At 41.4% G+C, this 15,692-nt stretch overlaps 1 protein-coding gene across 14 annotated transcripts in view; it reads right to left on the reverse strand.

The window, feature by feature from the left end:
- VPS8 (VPS8 subunit of CORVET complex) overlaps positions 1-4,053 on the reverse strand; it is a 299,937-nt gene extending 295,884 nt beyond the window's left edge. For 10 of the 14 annotated variants that reach the window (XR_009601662.1, XR_009601661.1, XM_060419760.1 and 7 more), the window contains exon 1: positions 3,987-4,053. The gene's annotated coding sequence lies outside the window, so the exon portion shown is untranslated. Of the gene's footprint in view, positions 1-3,955 lie in introns of all 14 variants that reach the window. The other 4 variants (XM_060419742.1, XM_060419762.1, XM_060419740.1 and 1 more) reach the window with 1 other exon arrangement.
- Between the last annotated feature and the right edge of the window lie 11,639 nt (positions 4,054-15,692).

Consider the following 15,692-nt stretch of genomic DNA (forward strand, 5'->3'; position numbering starts at 1 on the left):
CTTTTCTATTTGTTTTGAGTTGTTTCCTTGTGGCTTGTTGTGTGAAGAAAAATGTAACAGAGAATGAACTTCTGTGAGGTTTTCTATTATCTTGCTCTGGTAAATGGGCTCATTTTTAACAGTTCCCCAATGCCTACAGGATAAAATTTAAACCATTCCAGGAAGAATAATAGTTCCTTTAAAACTAACCTTATTATATGTATCCAGAGTCCCTCAAGAACAGCTTCCATTTTTCCTCCATGTCTGCTCACACTAGCTCACATCCCCTTCCTTTTCCTTCCATTTATCTAAATTCCCTCTTTCTGTCCTTCCTTCTGAGAGCCTTCCCTCCCTAAGCATCCTCAGAATCCAGAATGAACGTCTTTAGGATGGCACCTTCTTTATGTTGATTCATTAGTTAACTTACCATGCGACTATCATCTTTTCTCCCCAAAATACAACAGAAATGGGACCAAGTGTCTTTGCATCACTGGGTTCACTAACTGGCACAGATACACAGACATTTAATAAATATCTACTGATCAACACAAGAATTAGACAGAAATAACTCTTCTGTTGTGAATTAAATTTATCAGTTTAATTACCTGTAATTGTTAAGCTTCAGAGGACACTACTTGACTCATAGCATATAGGAATCTATGCCATAATAAGCCAAGTTATAATTGAGTTCCACTTTTATGCAATCAGGCCTATCAACTACAGATGATCATATTCATCCTTCAGATATCAGCTAAACCTTTGCCTCTCAAAAGTCTTTTTTCCCCCTGCTGAACTAGACTAGGTTCCCAGTAAGTAGGTACCTGTAACATTGTTCTCCTCTTATTACACCTATCACATTACAATCATTTTTTCTCACTGTCTGAACCTCTATTTCCTTCCCTCAACTGGAATGTGGGTTCCAAGAAAGCAAAGATCACATCTGCCCTTTTTCCATCACTGTATTCCCAGTGCCTAATTACACAGTAGCCTAATTACATCAATCCATGCATCTACTCGCCCTCCCCACAGAAACAGCCAAGCAATGCTGCATCACTGGCTTCTAGAGCCTTAAACAGCAGTTCTGGTCATTCAAAATAAAATACGGTTAGTCATTCTACTCCCCAAAAGCCCCCCACCTTGCAAGTTCCCCTCTCTGCAATTAAGGTTTTTTTTCAATCTCTAACATTTTTTTAAATGACCATTTTGCTCACGTATGACATGACACAAACTCCATAATTTCAAACATTTTGTGCTGTTTTACATTAACTCAACCTATAGGCCAAGATGAAAATAGTAAAAATTATCATATATTTGGGGCTTTCCAGGAGGCACTAGTGGTAAAGAATTCACCTACCAATGCAGGTGGGGTTAAGAGACACCTGAGTGGGGATCCTTGGGTCAGGAAGATCCCCTGGAGGGCATGGCAACCCACTCCAGTATTTTTGCCTGCAGAATCCCATGGACAGGGGAGCCTGGCAGGCTGCAGTCCATAAGGCTGCAAAGAGTTAGACATGACTATAGTGACTAAGCATGCACATCGTACATTCATTCAATTTACAGGAATTCAACCATTACCTTAGGCAAACAGAAAGGAAAAAAAAGAAATGATTCTCATAGGGGCTGGACTCTGCATACCATTCCACTCAATAATTACAAACTTCTGAGTGTGTGTGGGGAAGGGATGGGTATCTGCTGGCCTTTCATCAGTCTCACTTCTCACATGCCTCACACACAATCCGTTTCACCTGTGCTCAAAGTAACACACAGCATGCTGTTCCAACATGGAGCAAAAACTGGCTATGACTGACTTCCTAAGAGATCATATGTCATGACTCCTTCACAGGGTACTGTGGTGGTACTCAATTTTCAAGGTACTTTTTCAAAAGTGAAAGTTGCTCAGTCATGTCTGACTATTTGCAACCCCATGGAAATTCTCCAGGCCAGAACAGTGGAGTGAGTAGCCTTTCCCTTCTCCAGAGAATCTTCCCAACCCAGGGAACAAACCCAGGTCTCCCATATCACAGGCCGATTCTTTACCAGCTGAGCCACCAGGGAACCTTCTTCAAGGGCCTAGGAAAAACTGGAAAAATAAGATTTCAGAAACTAGCAGTAAAGATATTACACCATCAGTCACAGGTGATGTGGAAATAAGTCACTTTAACCTTGAACTGCTACCAGATACTTACATGTAAGACAGAAAAAAAGTCTGAAAGTGTTTTCTTTCTAATTTAATTATACTGGTATAGCGCATAGAGCACAGGACTTGAAAATTTATACTCTGATCCATGTGAAGGTAGTTTTAATCAAGGATGATGTTATTTGTAGCTAACTGGGCATCACACTTGAGGGTACTCATTTCACTTTACTCATGGACTTCAGAAACAGAGGTTTCAACCATGTAATTTTGGTAGTTCTTCCAATCAAATACCCTATCTTCTTAGCCAACAGCATAAGTACATGACACTCTTATATCCAATCTGGCCAACCAGTGTCCTTTCCTGAAATTTATAAATATTAGAGGTAGGAGTTTTCTCTTCTCTCTGCGGTGCTTAAGGTTGGATGAAGTAACAGAAAAGCTGTTACACAGAATGAAGATAATTCATACATTAAGATCCATTTAAGAATAGAACAGTTTGTTCTTACAAATATGTACAAATGACACCTGAAGCTGTAGGTTAAGATGATATCTAAACTCTTGTGAAAACTACAAACATATCAAAAGTTAAATACACTTAAGTTCAACAGGCCTTACTTTTCATTAACATACATAACTACATTTGATATCACAGTGGTTGAAATATCTATAAAAGGGTGGGAAAGAGCTGAAAAGTCACCAAGATGTCCCAGTATTCTGGAAGACAGAAAACATCCATCTGCTGATACTGGTCCAGGTACAAAGGAAATGTATAAAGGATAAGCAACATACTATTCCCTTGACCCCTGGAAAAAATTTTTCACCTATGTCTCTTTGAGATAAGAAACCCAAAAGATCAACCAGAATTTTTTCTCGTTTATCTTTATTCTGCATTCTATGGAATACACCAGCTATTACCAGAGATTTCAATATCTACTCTTAAGTTTAACCATGAGTAAACCCATATCTTACACAAACACATGTAGAGTCTCCATCCCTACTTACATCAGATACCTGAAACCCTGACTCGTAACTGATCTCCTAATAGATGACATCTGGAGTAAAGCTGGCACCACAAGTTAAGAACCACGTTTGGTTTGTTCTTTGGGGTGCTGGGAGTGTGGCAGTGGACACAGCCTTCCTGACCATTCTAGTATCAATCTAATATTAGCAGGGTATGAAGGAGGCATGCCTGTTTGGAGAAGGGTCCCCAGCAGTTACTGAAAACCAGTGGCATGGATCCACCTTCTCTCCTTCGAAACACATCCAAACATTTTAGGCAACCCTGCCCTTCCTGGCCACCACCACTCCCCCCGAGTACCACACTTGGAGAACTAACCAGGACACAGGAACGGCCTCGAACATTAGAGACCCACGTTGTCTCCTGCTGCCCTCACTCTAGGGCACACTTCGCAACCAGAGAGAAATGGACCGAACCTCACAGGGTGTGCACAAATCCTAAGAGGTGGACACCCCGCCTAAGCCTCGGGGATGGCCTAGAGGGATGGAAGAGACTACACCTGTGCCCTAGGCCCCAAAGGCAGGTTACACACCTGTTCCTTCTGGGGGAGTGACTGCCGGCCTCCAAGACTCACAATCTGGGTAAGCAAGTGCCTCTGCACCTGAGCCTCTCATTCCATGAAACCAACAAGTTGAAACTAACCCATTTCCAGGCCAAACACAGGGTACTCCCCTCTGCCCCAGAAAAACCCCGCCCGGTCGGTGGGCCTTGGTCCAGTTAGCCTGTCTGAAGCCGCGCCGCTGTCGGAAAGGGGCAAGGCTCGGGGACCTGGCCCGCGTTCTCTTGCCGCCCCGCGTACAGCCCCCGACCGGCGTCCTCACCCTGTTGGGCCGCTCTCCGGAGATTCCTTACCTGAGCTCTCTGCCGCGCCAGCCTAGGACCACCCCCGCAACCCACGGACCACGTAACCCCGCCCCCTGCTCTAGCCTCACGCACGCGCAGTATATACCCGTTGGCCACGCTTCCGCTTTCTTTATCTCTCCCGGGTCTCTCCTGGGCTGTCCGCCACGCTACGCCACGCCCCCATTTAAAGGGCCAGAGATACATTTAGGTCAGGAATTTAAGGGGTAATTAGAAGGAAATGGCGGAGAAGGCAATGGCATCCCACTGCAGTACTCTTGCCTGGAAAATCCCGTGGACGGAGGAGCCTGGTAGGCTGCAGTCCGTGGGGTCGCTGAACGACTTCACTTTCACTTTTCACTTTCATGCATTGGAGAAGGAAATGGCAACCCACTCCAGTGTTCTTACCTGGAGAATCCCAGGGACAGGGGAGCCTGGTGGGCTGCCGACTATGGGGTCGCACAGAGTCGGACACGACTGAAGTGACTTAGCAGTAGAAGAAAATGGCAACCCACTCCAGTGTTCTTGCCTGGAAAATCCCATGTACAGAGGGGCCTGGTAGGTTATAGTCCATGCGGTCGCAAAGAGTCGGACACGACTTAGGGACTTCACTTCAGTTTAACATATTTAGGAACTAGAGAGAGGAAACAGGAGGAGCGCAGATCAATAAATAATAGTCCTCGAGATGAGAAGAGAAACCCTCCTCCAGGCCTATTTAGTGAATTTATCTAGCATTTAAGAAAGTGAACCTATCTTCAGCCAGCCCAGAAAGGGTAATTGATTCCCAGGCTTTCAGAGTTTGCAACCAACAAATTTTAATCTTTTTAAAGACGAGCATAGAATTACTAGTTTTTTTTATTTTGCCAAGTAAAGATAATTAGCACACACACACTAAAAGTCAACTATTATTTTCTAGTTTATCATCAACATTGCTCCATAAAAATACATCTTAACACCAAAAGTATAGGAGAGATAAGCTCTCAAATAAAGGAAATATCTTTAAAATGAATAAAAGCATATATTTATTTCTTGTATTACTTCTCAAGAAAGATAAACACTTTCAGGACAGACTGATTTTTAGAGCCATCACTGTAGATAACAGGAACCCCAGGATCTTATGCCTGTCGGGGCCTACGGTCAAGAAAATAGGAGGGAAAATACCAAAAAATGTTCCTGGGAGGAGATATAGAAAATATTCAGTTGGGAAGACACTTATTGAGCATCGACCAGGTTCACTATGCTTCTGGGTCTTTGAAGGACTCAAAGGTGGGTAAGACACCATCCCGCCCTCCAGGTACTCTTAAGAACTCAGTGTACAAAGTTACAGTACAAGGCAAGCCATTTTGAGTGCTGTAAGAAACAAGCCTTTGGCTGTGTGGATCACAACAAACTTTGGAAAATTCTTCAAGAGATGGGAATACAAGACCACCTTACCTGCCTCTTGAGAAATCTGTATGCAGGTCAAGAAGCAACAGTTAGAGCTGGACATGAAACAATAGACTGGTTCCAAATAAGGAAAGGAGTACGTCAAGGTTATGTATTGTCACCCTGCTTATTTAACTTATATGCAGAGTATATCATGCAAAATGCCAGGCTGGATGAAGCACAAGCTGGAATCAAGATTGCTGGGAGAAATATCAATAACCTCAGATATGCAGATAACACCACCCTTATGGCAGAAAGCGAAGAAAAAGAGTCTCTTGATGAAAGTTAAAGAGGAGAGTGAAAATTTGGCTTAAAGCTCAACATTCAAAAAACTAAGATCATGGCATCTGGTCCCATCACTTCATCGTAAATAGAAGGGAAACAATGGAAAGAGTGACAGACTTTATTGGGGGGGGGACTCCAAAATCACTGCAGATCGTAACTGCAGCCATGAAATTAAAAGATGCTCCTTGGAAGAAAAGCTATGACCAACCTAGACAGCATATAAAAAAGCAGAGACGTTACTTTGCCAACAAATGTCCATCTAGTCAAAGCTATGGTTTTTTCCAGTAGTCATGTATGGATGTGAGAATTGGACTATAAAGAAAGCTGAGTGCCGAAGAACTGATGCTTTTGAACTGTGGTGTTGGAGAAGACTCTTGAGAGTCCCTTGGACTACAAGGAGATGCAACCAGTCAGTCCTAAAGGAAATCAGTCCTGAATATTCATTGGAAGGACTGATGCTGAAGCTGAAACTCCAATAGTTTGGATACCTGATGTGAAGAGCTGACTCATTTGAAAAGACCCTGATGCTGGGAAAGACTGAGGGCAAGAGAAGGGGATGACAGTGGACAAGATAGTTGGATGGCATCACTGACTCGATGGACATGAGTTTGAGCAAGCTCTGGGAGGTGGTGATGGACAGGGAAGCCTGGTGTGCTGCAGTCCATGGGGTCTCAAAAGAGTCAAACACAACTGAGGGACTGAACTGAAGAAACGAGACCATCATTTCAGGATTAAATCTGAGGGAAAATGGGGAACACTTCAGGGAGGATGCGCCATCTTATTAGGGCCCTGGATTTCAGTAGACAGCAGAGAGAATTCCTGGCTGAGGGAACAGTGGGATCAAAGCAGTACAAAGCTATTTTAGAGACAAGCTGCTGACCCAAGGTGGCTCTGGCATGGGCAGTGGCTTTCAAATTTTTTTGATCATCACTCACAGTAAGAAATAGACTTCAGTTATGACCTATTGACTGGGTATGTGTGTGTGTGCTTCCTGTGATATTAATTGCCTTTAGTATGTGCAATGCAACTTGGTATTTCTGTCCTACTCTTTTTTATTATTCTGGTCAATAAATTGATTTCATGACACTAATACATAGCAACCCATAGTTTCAAAGCACAGATATACAGTGCGTTAGAGGTAGAAAAGGCTGGAACCAGATCCAGGAGGGCATTAATGCCAAGCCGGGGGGGGGGGGGGGGGTGGGGGGAATCTGCTCTTCTGGTAAGAGCTTTTGGAAGTTCTTAAGCAGAGGAGTAGCATAATTGCAACTGTGCTTTAGAACTCTGGAGACCTGCTTTCAGGTTCTGACTATCACATTTTTAGAGGAAACCTATTAAATAGGAGCCTGTCTGGAGCAAGGTAAGCAGGCTAGTGAGATCAGAAACCCTGTCTGACAGAGAACAGTTTGAAGTGTTGGGCAGAGAAGAAATTGACAGAAGTGGGGGTGGAGAGCTGGGTTATGGAGGTGGGAGGTGGGGAAGGTTGCTAACTGACCCTTTTGAAATATCCCTGCAGCAGTTGTGGACTTACTCTGTGTAACTCTAGAAAGTAAATCTGGGACCTGTGAATAGATATTATAGGGAAGCAATTCCAACTCATAATAAGGACTGTTTGAGCATGGTCCAAGCTGACATGCTATCCTTTACAGGACTGTTGACAGTAATTATAAAAACAAAACAATTGTATACTGATTATTCAAAACTTGAAAAAAATCGGGAACTATAAAAACGTAAAGCATAAATTGCTTACATTTCAGGTGGAAAAAGCATTTGTTGTTTTGGCTTATTTTCATTGGGTCTTTTACTTTGCATATTTACAGTTTTTTTACAATAAAACTATGTATAAAATACAGTATTGTATCCTGCTTTTTATTTCTTCCATGTTATATCTTTTTGTTTGTTCATTTGTTGTTTTTTAAATTTTACTGTAGTATAGTTGATTTACAATGTTGTGTTCATTTCTTCCGTACAGCAAAGTGATTCAGTTTTACACGTGTGTGTATATATATATATTCTTTTTCATATTTTTTTCCATTAAGGTTTATCACAAGATATTGAATACTGCTTCCTGTGCTATATAGTAAGACCTCCATCTTGTAGTCTGCTAACCTCAAACTCCTAGTCCATCCCTTCTCTACCCTCGCTCCCCCTTGGTAATCACAAGTCTCTTCTCTATGTCTGTGAGTTTATTTCTGTTTCATAGATAGGTTCATTTGTGTCACTTTAGATTCCTCATATAAGTGATATCATATGGTGTCTGTATTTCCTCTCTCTGACTTACTTTGCTTAGTACAATAATCTCTAGGTCCATCCATGTTGCTGCCAATGGCCATATTTCTCAATGTTCTATCTTGAACACTATATCCTGTTATTCAAATTGTTCATAAATATTTGTAATGGCTACATAATTATGGATAATATAGTTGCTGCTATTATTTTTGGACACTTGGGGGGGCTTTCTTATTTTTCACTGTTAACATGAACATTTCATTGAATATCCTTATAAGGAAACATTTGTCCACATTTCAAAATTATTTCCATAGAAGCCTGTAAGTGAAATTACTAATTGAAATGCTCTGAAAGCTCTTAAGTCTGTGAATACCTACTGCCAAGTTTCTTTCCAGAAAGGTCAGGCCACTTTTCATTCTCAACAGGAATGTTCAAGGGTGCCCATCACGTATACCTACCAGCATTTATTTTTTCCTTTTCAAAAGCTTTGCCAGTTTGATAATGGAAGTGGCTCTAATTTTAATTTGTATTGGATTACTGGTGGGGTGGAATATCTTTATATATTTATCAACCCTTTATAGTTATTCTGGGAATGCAATTTCACTGCCTCTGTTTGGATTTGTGATTGGCAAATAGCACTAAGTGAATTGTTGCAGGCGTATGAGGAAAAAAACAAAGAGGGATTTAAAAATAAATGATGTGGTCACAACGAGTTATAGCCAAATTATATTGTGGTATACCATACAAACAAAGGTTAGTGGGAGAAGTGAGTCATCACGAGGTATGTGGTTAAATAGATCTGTGCTATTGCAGTCAGTAAAATATTTATATTATGAGGGGCAATTTGGTTTCAGCAAAATACCATTCCTTGTATTAAATCAACATTGTAAATTTTAATTTCCCCATTTTGTAGTTTTGTTTGTATTTAATTTATAAATTTGTTTTGGTTTTATAGATGTGTAAAATCCATAAAAATTAATCTTTTCCTTAGTTTCAAGTTTGCATATATACACATGGATATAAATGTGTATGCAACATCATAAAAAATAATTTAAGCCAACTCTAGAGGTCCATGAGACTCTTTTTCCCCCACAAGGAAACAACATTATTTAAGTTTGAGAAACATTGGTATTACAGGTTTCTTAAAATTTCATGTGTAATTATGTAAACATAGGCATTGGGATTTTTTAACAAAAGAAAAAAGTAAAAGTGGAATCAGCTTATATATTTTATATTTAGAATTTTTCTATACAGAATATTGTTATGATTTCCTTGCCTTAGATAAAAGCACCAGAAGCTATACTATGTTTAGAGTTCAGAGAGTATGTTTTGGCTTAAAATGTACTATTCATCAAAGTTAACCTTGTACAGGTCATTAAGATCTAGACCAAAGAATGTTTGGATGTATTAAACTTATCTTTTTAAGTAAGACAAAACAATAGCAATTAAAATGGAACTTCTGTGAAGCGGTCTTAAGAGAAATTAAATCTATGAGAAAAAATAAAGAAGTCCCACACATGATGTAGGAGCCTTGGAGCATGGAAATCAGTGAGGGTGAGTTTCTCTGATGGCCAGGAGCTAGAAGGGGAGCACCACCCAAGGGGTGCTTCAGGATGGCCCGATACCCAACCCTATTCATCCAGCTCTCCCCAGGGAGGATGGAAAGCACGATCCAGACATTGTCATCAGCATTACATCCAGAGTAAGCAACATCTATCCTGAAACAAAAAAAGTCTGAGACCTGAGAACGAGAGGAAGAGGCTAAGAGGTAGATAGCTGTACCACTTTTCTTTGCTCACAATCACAAAATAAATTGGTCTCTTTTCCTTTTTAAAAAAGGAACCTGGTGTGCAAGCCAAATCACCCAAGACAGCTGGAGAGAAGTGAAATTGGTTGTCTATAAGTAAGTCAAGCTGGTCCAGATGTCATTCTCAGGTTCCCCCTGCCTGGAACCCTCTTCCTCTCAAGTTAACTACATGGCTCACTCCCTCGCCTTCCTTGGGACTTGGTTCAAATGCCACTGTGTTAGGGCAACAAAAGCAAAGCAGATGGGGGTGGAGTACTTGCCTCCACCCAGGACTCAGAGACTTAGGTTCTTCCCATCTGGTGACACTTTCAGTTGAACACATGCCTCTAAGTTCTCTGAGGAAGGTGGATAGAAAAGGCTTACCAACTCTGAACTGCGTTGGCCTGAAAATATGTACCCCTTCTGCTCGTAGTCCACTGACCAACACCAGCCACCTGGCTCTTCTTTGCTGCAGTGGAAGCCAGGAAGTATAGGGGAGCACTCAGAATATCTGGGGGTGGGGGGCACATTTGACTCTCACACAGGCCACCTTCTTTCCCCCAGGACTCCCTCACCACCCTTTCAGACTTTATTTTCTTCCATAGTACTCATCATCCTCCAAAATGCCATTTATTCTACTTATTTATCGGTTAAGTTTCTGTCTTCCCCACTAGTACATAAGCACCATGAAAGGAGAGGCTCTGTTTCATTTATGTTTTCAACCTAAGCATCTAGAACAGTACTTGGCATATGGTTAAGAGCTCCATACTTGCTTATTAAATAAGTAAATGAATTCTGCAATAGCAGTTTGTATTTGTGTGTGGAGGGGGTATTGCATGGAAAGCATCCTCTGACCTGAGGATGCTTCCTAAGAAATAAATTACCCCCCTTAGGCATACACAAGCATGTACTGAGTGCTTGAGCCTACTATCTGTTAGGTACCATACTTGGTGCCAGAAACAAAGATATGAGAAATACTCCCTGATCTTCCCTAGGCATGAAGAAACCATTAAAATGTAATATTTATTAAGACCCATAATAAAAAATAAATTATGAGAGCTCAAAAAGCCAAATTCTTCTGACCTTTAGTGAGAATAAAATTTTATATCCAAGTATTACTAGAATGGCAATGAAAAAAAGAATGAGAGTGAGAGGTGGGTAGGGAACTCAGGAACCATAAATTGCTTCCCAAAGTCATAAAGGAAGTAAGATCTGTATTCTCTACCATTTTGTATTCTTGACAACAGTTGCCTTTCCTTTTCATTCACCCATTCATTCTAGGGCCTTCCCACATCCTCTTTCTCTTCAGCCTTAGAGTACAGAGCAGCCCACATGCACTTAGTTGAGAAAAACCTGGAAGATCTCACTATTTTAAAATATCTCTTTCTGATAAATCCACAATTTCAGAAATAGCATCATTTGAAAGCTACTTAAAGTATTTTGTCTTCCAGCCCCACCCCTGCCACTCCTCCTATACAAGCAAATATGCACACACTTGTCAGACTCCTGATGGAAGTGGCATCACAAGAGCCCTGCTGGAATTCAATAGCAAAAAGAGAGTGAAGAGGGAAGTGTGAGGCTGGGATCTGTTCTATTAAGACGGTCATAGGAAGGCCCTGAAGACATGAACTGGGCATCAGACAAGGGAAAGAGCTAGAAAAGAGTAGAGAAGATGCAGGAACAAACAGGCATCAAATGCAAATTTCACCTATTTTACCATTTTGCTTGGGATAGCCTTGCTTACACTAAAAGGACACATACCTCTTTGAAACAAAAAGAGAAGAGTTGGGCTCTGCTGAAAATGAAAGAAAATTCAAAATAATAGCAATGTTCCACTGTGTCAGGCCCCAGACTCTATCTCATTTCTCCTCATGGGGGTCCTCAGTTCCCAAGTCTATATCCCGGTCCAAGTTGTCTTCTCAAACTATCAAACCACCTTCTGACTGGCAAGGGAGAGAGAACAAAAGGAGAAGGTATGTAAGTTATCTATTGTTGTGTAACTACTCCAAAAATTAGAGGCATAAGACAGCAACGTGTATCATCTCATAATTTCAGGAATCCAGGCATGGCTTAGCCAGGCCTTTTGGCTCAGGTCTCTCACAAGTATGCCACCAAGGTGTTGGCTCACTCTGTGAATCTCAAGGCTCAAATTGGGAAGGACTGGCTTCCAAGCTCCCTCACGTGGTATTGGCAGGATTCGCTTCCCTGCAGGCCGTTGGACTGAGGGCCTTAGTTCCCTGTCACATGGGTTCTCCACCCACAATGTGGCAGCTTGTTTTAGTTGAGTAAGCATGCAAGAAGACACATCAAGAATGTGAGCAAGATGGAAGTCACAGTCTTTTGTAAGCTGATCTTAGAAGTGACTTCCCATCATTTTATGCTACATTCTATTTCTTAGAAACACTGCTCCAGCCCACACCCAAGGGGAGGGAATTACTCAAGAATGTGACATCCAGGAAGTAGGATCACTAGGAACTGTTTTAGAAACTGCCAGCAAAGAAGGTTATGCCCATTTCCTTCAAAGATTCTTTCTTAGACTTGCCTATACGAGTCCCACCCACATCTAGCTGCAAGGGAGCCTGGGAAATATAGTCTTTATTCTGGGTGACTATCAGCCAAGCCAAAACCAAGAGGAATTATAGGATTATAGCCAAGTCCCGAAGAGGAATTATAGGATTCTGGAGGGTAGAAGACTCGGTTGTTCCATGTGCCAGTCCCAGGCATGAAGGAGGAAGAGGAGCAATATGGTTGGGTAGAGTTGTAGAATCTGAGTTCAGAACCTGACTCTGTATGCCCATGCTGAATGAATGATTTAGCCTCACAGAACCTCACTGATATTCTCAGACTAAATGAATGTGAGCATCTTACACTTGGTAGGTTCTCAATAATGTCCACTAGATCTGTTTCAGAGGTAGCTTAATATCCCAGAAACTTTTAGACCAGGCTCTGACACCCAACCAGCTTGCTGTGTGACTCCATGCCAATCACCTAACCTCTTTGTACACCAGTTTTCTGTTGGTAGAAGAGAATACAAATATCAACCTTATGTATATTATCAGGTTGTTATAAAGATAACGTGTGAATGTTGTTTTTTTTTTTTTTTTTAATTCAAAATGCCATGCTAACTCACTGTAGCATTAGTGGCCACCAGGTGGCAGTGGAAGGAACGGGCCTGGGTTATGGCCCACAGCCACCAGATGGTGCTGGCATTCAGCGGATAGTACCCTGGCTTTGCTGGGAGACTGCAAGAGAACCGAAGGGCTCTTGAAGATGGCCAGTGCCACCCTTCATCCTACAGATGAGAGAAGCAAGACAACGGTAGGGTGTGGGGAGGATGTCAAACAGCAGTGGGGGCTGGAGCCCTGATTTCCCAACTCTAGTGTTATCAGGGCTAAGGATGGCTCTTATCCATACACAGAGTGAGGTTCTCACTTTCTCTCTGGAGATCAAGTTATTCACTGTCTTGTTCATGGATTTACCAAATTTTAAAAGCCTGAAAAATGTCCACATACAGTGCCTGTCTCACTGGCTGGGTAGTACAGTGGTTAAAAACATGATTTTGGTGTCAGATGGACCTCAATGTATATCTGTATAGCAGGCTCCTTACTACAAAGTTAAGATAATAATTTCTACCTGATAGGGTCGGTGTGAAGTTAAATGAGATGAAGCATGTGAAAATAAGAGGTATCATTAATTTCTGCACACTTATCTAAGCAGTTTATGTGTATTTAATTTATCTAATTCTCACCATAGCTTTATGTGGTATCTACTATTATTAAGTTCCTTTTATAGAGGAAGAAACTGAAGCATAGAGAGGTTGTAACTTGCCCATACTTATAGCTGTAGGTAGAGGATTTAAATCTGTCTTCAGAGCCCATGCTCTTTACCATATTTATTACTAATTGTTTGGCAGAGAGTAAATGCCCAATGAGTGACAGATATGGATACACAGGGGCCAACCTGAAGATTCCAGCTGGAGGGACAAGGGTTTGGAATGAATGGTATAACCACAATGCACCTAAACTTTCAGAGTGGAGAGAACAGTGCATAGTTAGAAGAAGAATGTTAGGTATCCAAGCTAATAAAACAAAGATAACTAACAATACTTTTTTAAAAGATTACTGAAACACACCACTTGGACTTTAGAGACAAAGAGAATAGGATTTGACTTTGATCCTGCCTCCTGCTTGGACCTTGGGTAAGTTTAACATCTTGTTTCCTCATCCAAAACTTGAAGCTAATACTCTAACTTACAGAATTTTAACACTGTAAGTATTAAAAACCTTTGTGGTTGAAATGCACATTTTAAAAATGTACACATTAGAGCAAACATTTGATTATTACAGTTATTATTCCACAAAAACATACTGATCTGGTCGAAAGCAATTCAAGATGTTAAGATATTGTTCCTCCCTTCAAGGAACTTGTATAAGAAAGGTGATGGATGTACATACCACTTGGTAGGGGGTGTCTTAGGAGAGCTGAAACACGCAGGAGGAATTAGAAGAGGGCAAGATATTTTTCTAGCAGTGATAACTGGAGAAGTTTTCATGGCTATGATATTTAATATTAGCCTTGAAGGATGCAAAGAAGGTAAGGAGAATATTCCATAAACTTTACTGGCAAAGGTAAAGGGGCCAGAAAGAGACTATTTGTTTGGGGGCAGTCCAGAGTAGAAATGTGAGTCAGGCTATAGACTGTGGCAACAGAAAAGGAAGGGAATTTCTGGTTAGACTTGGCACATTAAACATATGCATGTGACTCTGTTCCTAAAATGACAGTAAATAATAAAGTTTAAAACCACAAGGACTCCAGGAACAAGAGAAGAGACAATAGCTGATGGAAGATACTAAAAAATTTTGGAAAGCCGAAAAGTAGTTGGGTGAGTATTAACTGATGAAGTAAAGACAAGAAAGCTGCCTGCAGGGCAGACAGGGGGTGGAAAAGCCTTCAAGAAGGAAGCTAATTTGATATGAAAACCAAAACCAAAAAAGAAAAGAAAGAAAAACAAAGAGAAAAACCCACCAAACCCAGGAAAGTTTAGAAAATAGAGGTACCAGGTAACTCTGAAGCTAATGGGATGGAGTTGGGCTGAAAACCCAAGGAAGAGTTAAAAGTCTGATTCTTCTCTCCATTCCTTGTAGCCAGATGGCTTTTCCATCCCACCCAGCAAAATGCAGGCCTCTGGAGTGGCCGAATGAGAGAGACTGTGGACTTGGGGAAGATACCAGAAAAAGCAGACAAAGCCATAAGGCACCATACTGAAATCAGGGGGATTAAGTAAAAATCTCCATCCTTAATATTACCTTAATTAAAAGTCTCCTCCACCTCCGACCTCCTTAGGCTACCAGAATTCAGAAAGCCTGACTTACCCTCTAGAGAAAAGAGTTTGGGCAAGTGTCTGCTGGATAAACTGAGATGTGGTCCACTCCTCCACTGCAGGCCTGGGCTCTGCCCAGCATGGGGGGCCTGGGGGAAAAGGGGCATCCCTGCCCCGCCCCGGGAACCCCGTTGTCCTAACCGCGCTTATCCGCAGGCGTGAGGAGCCAGTCTCAGGCCAGCCGCGCTGGTCGCCTCTCCTGCCCGCTTTCCACCCTGGACCCGCCCAGTGCACTCAACCAGCCCAGTGCACATGCAAAGAGATTTCAGTGGGCTCAGGAGAAACAACCAATTCAAGAAAAAGAAATTTTAACAGCATTATTTATGTCCTCAGAGGGAAATGAAACCATTGTACCCATGAAACAAGATTAGGTCTATAGAAAAAGAACCTTCAGAGATAAGAAAGAACTTTTACGAATAAAGAGAGTTAAAATTTTTTTTTATTGTATAAGTTTGGAGGAAAAAAATTTAGAAGTTCTCTCTAAAATAAAGTAACAAGAGATTTAAAAAAAATTAAGGGAAGAAAGATTAGAACACTAGAGAATTACACTAGAAAGTTCAATATAAGAACAGGAATTCAAGAAAGAGGACACTGAGAAAATTCTGGAGCTTAA

This window comes from Ovis aries, chromosome 1, assembly GCF_016772045.2.
Source record: "Ovis aries strain OAR_USU_Benz2616 breed Rambouillet chromosome 1, ARS-UI_Ramb_v3.0, whole genome shotgun sequence".
Classification (NCBI taxonomy): Eukaryota; Metazoa; Chordata; class Mammalia; order Artiodactyla; family Bovidae; genus Ovis; species Ovis aries.